The 3,349-nt window shown below is 43.0% G+C and overlaps 1 long non-coding RNA gene across 1 annotated transcript in view; it reads right to left on the bottom strand.

Annotated features, from left to right (window-relative positions):
- The window catches only part of LOC106527543 (uncharacterized), a 16,165-nt gene extending 12,822 nt beyond the window's left edge, over window positions 1-3,343 (bottom strand). The window contains exons 1-2 of the long non-coding RNA XR_001311397.1: window positions 3,242-3,343; window positions 1,091-1,093 (exon numbers count right to left, since the gene is read on the bottom strand). This is a non-coding gene — a long non-coding RNA (uncharacterized LOC106527543). The remainder of the gene's footprint in view (window positions 1-1,090; window positions 1,094-3,241) is intronic.
- Between the last annotated feature and the right edge of the window lie 6 nt (window positions 3,344-3,349).

The following is a 3,349-nucleotide window of genomic DNA, read 5'->3' as shown; positions in this document are numbered from 1 at the left end:
TTGCAATGTAGAGGGAAAAGGCAAGCCATACAGAGTTACAGTGAAACAGAGCGAGTTAGGGGGTGCAGATAGTTAGATAGCGAGAGAAACAAGAAGGTTATCCATGATTTAAAGCCTATGGGGCCGTGAGATGAGCCTTACTAGCTCAGGCTGCTGTGATTGCTGGCTGGTGCTGGTTCAGACTGGGGCCTTTCAGCTCATTTCATCATAGAGCTCCTAATGAGGCCTGGGCCGCCTCCCTGAGCACGGGGGGCTGCACTCTGATTGAGGGTACTGAGGGGCTCCAGCTCCTGTCAGTAAACACTATCAGGTCCTGTTTTTTTTTTCTTTTTTTTTTTCTTTTTTTGGAAGAGAGGGAAGTTGTAGCGCATGAAAGGGGGGGTTGTGGTGGGGGGCAGAGTGTTGCTCCAGGGTGAGCCGGGAGAGCCACTTTGTCCCGAGGCTGTGTGAAAAGGTCACTGCCCGTGAGGAGCACCCACAGGCCCCTGCTGCAGGGCGTCTGCAGGGAGAGTTGTTTTGTTCAAACAGAAAGTGGCAGGTTAAGAGGAGCCCGTCCATTAAAATGTGTCTACAGTTGCTCATAGGAGCAGAAATAGGAGAAGTTTGTTGTTGTTGTTGTTGTTTTTGGTTGGGGGGGGGGGGGGGGGTTGACTGGATTTCTCTAAAAAAGTTTGCCCCTCACTGATTGTTGCTTTGTTAAAGCAATGGTTCAGATCTTTTGAAGTGAGAATCTGCAGAAAAGTGATAAACAATTGATATCTTACTTGTAGCTTTCTGAACATCAGTCCACTTTGACCCTGCCCCCGTTCAGAGTAGCCGTATTAGATATTTGTCCTGGATGACTGAGAATTCACACCAACATATGATGCTTACGCTGGTATACCAGCGTTTTGGACCGTCTCAAAATTAGAGTTTCTTTTTTACTTTCAGTGCAATTCTGCATCAGAGAAGGTGGGGGGCGGTAAGATTGGCTGTAAACTTTGTGGCAGATAATAATTTAATCAACTCTGATCGTGCAACAACATCCTAATGCGTATAAATTACACAGCATACTGCGTGTGACGTCACATCTTTAAAGCATTAATGAAACTTACTGCAGCAGCTCTTCAGGCAAACTTCTGTCTTTTTTTTTTTTTACAGATTCCTTCCTGATGTGACTGGCAGATATTCAAACGCGGCAGCACGGGTGGCTCCCTGATGAGGGACGGCTCTTGCGAGTCTGAATCCGACTGGTCGGGGCGAGTGGTGGAGCGACCTGCCTGTTCACCCCGGCTGTGGCCTTTGAGCGGAGTTAATGATGTCACTAATATGTTCTTTAAAGACCACACTGTGATTCATGGCTTTCATTAGCCCTGTGTGCCAGGGTCTCCCTCTCCCTCTCCCTCTCTCTCTCTCTCTTTCTCGCTCTCCCTCACTCTCCTTCTGTCTCCGTTTTTAATGATGGCCTGGAGACGAGGTGGCACGCTTGACCCTTAATCATAGGAGGCTGGGCTGAGTGAGAGCTGGTGATGAGATGGGAGGTTTTGTGAGGGGGGAGCAATGGGTCAGAGGGAGGAAGAAGAAATCAGATGGTTTTTCTTTATAATCCAGCTCCCTAGGGCTGCTCAGGCATGAACCAAATACTTTGGCTGCACATTGTATTCTGTTGAGCTGACAGCAAAACACACAGTCTTAAAAGTGAGTTTTTATTTAATTATCAGGTCTATCGCTTTAAGAATACTGTAAATTCAGACATTATTCACCATTGAGAATAGCTTAAGCAAACCGAGGTCAAAAGGACAAAAATAAATGTCATTGCTTCCTGGCAAGAAAGAATATTGCTGCTAATTTTAGTTCAGTCCAAATTTAAATTTTAAAGGCTTTTAGAAATGGCATCAGTCAGAGTTTAAGAGGAACTTTTTCAAATTATGACAAAACTCATATTTACAGAGTTAAACTCAGAATTAAACATTCTTAAATTCAGTCCACTATATAGACAAAAAAACAATCTCAACCTTCAGTAATGGGCTCTGTTTCACTTCTTCACAGAGTCCTGTGGTGTTTCATGTCAGGTCAACCTAAATGGAAGGATAAAAAGAAAATAATACAATAAATTTAAAAAACACAATAAAAAGGATTATAATTTTAATACTTGAATAAAAAATGTAAACAATTATTTACTTTTTAAATAGCATTTTTATGCCAAAGTTAAACTTACATTTTTCAAATGATGGTCTCCTCTCTCAGGCAGCTCTCACGCAAGTATGAGAAAGACGTATAAAGTCTAAACACAACAAAAATAACTCAACTTTTTCAAAAACTGCCATATATTTACACATTATGGAATAAAAAATAAAAATATAGATGTTTTTTCAGGAAAGCCAGACTGTCTAAATGATGCAATTCTCTGAACAGGAGGATTAAGAGCATGGGATCATGAGCAGGGTGGTTGGTTCGCCTCTGATTGTCAAACAGTGGCTGAGATGTGAGTCACTCCTTTCAAACCCAATGCCATGGTTTTTAAATGGGAAGAGGTGGAATGCTCCCTTCTGCTCAGTGCGTCTTTGAGTTGCATAAAGGGGTTATAGGAGTTTTGTTCAAGAGTGATGGCTCATTGGAGCAGAAGATGGATCAATAAAAAGAGTATTCCTAGACAAAAGTAGCTGAAATTAGATTCCTATGAAAGGTGAGCACTGTCAGCCTGACAACTTTTTTTTTTTTTTTTTTTGCACTGGGTTCAAACCCAGATTCAGCCCTTTTGTCCCAGTTTCAGCCAAATTTCTGGAACCCTGAGACCCATGGTTTGATTTGACAGCAGCTACTGTTTCCCATTGACTGGTTCACTTTTTGGGGCATCACGTCACACAGATGAGATTAGCTTTACGTGAACCATTTGCAAAGAGTGTTACATTTTTTATACGAGTTCAACTATACCACAACTGTAACAACCTACCAATCAACAACAAGCTTACATTAGCTTGCCGTCCTCTGTCATACTGCCCTCTTGTTGTTAGTGTCATACTGCTGGATTGTCCAGTACAAGTTTTGGCACTTTTCCTTTGAGTTTAGTGTCTTAAAGCTTGGTTAAAGCTCCTTTTTTGTAAGTGAGTGGTTGAAGCAAAACTTCTGACCAATCACACAGTAATTTCTCATGTGGAGGGGGGTAAAAAGTTCTCCCGGTGGGCTGTGACAAGAGGGGGGTGGCAGATTTGAAGCTGTGAATAGAATGACGCGATTTTAGTCATGAAAGTTCGACAATGACCGGGCCGAACAACAGTTCAGATTACCCACCCTTCTTGGAGTCCTTAGAGGGGGTATTGGAGGGTGCTCCCCCTGGGGACTCCCTTGTTCTGCTGGGGGACTTCAGCGC

This window comes from Austrofundulus limnaeus, unplaced genomic scaffold, assembly GCF_001266775.1.
Source record: "Austrofundulus limnaeus strain Quisiro unplaced genomic scaffold, Austrofundulus_limnaeus-1.0 Scaffold331, whole genome shotgun sequence".
Taxonomy (NCBI): Eukaryota; Metazoa; Chordata; class Actinopteri; order Cyprinodontiformes; family Rivulidae; genus Austrofundulus; species Austrofundulus limnaeus.
This window is presented reverse-complemented; position numbering and strand designations above follow the sequence as displayed.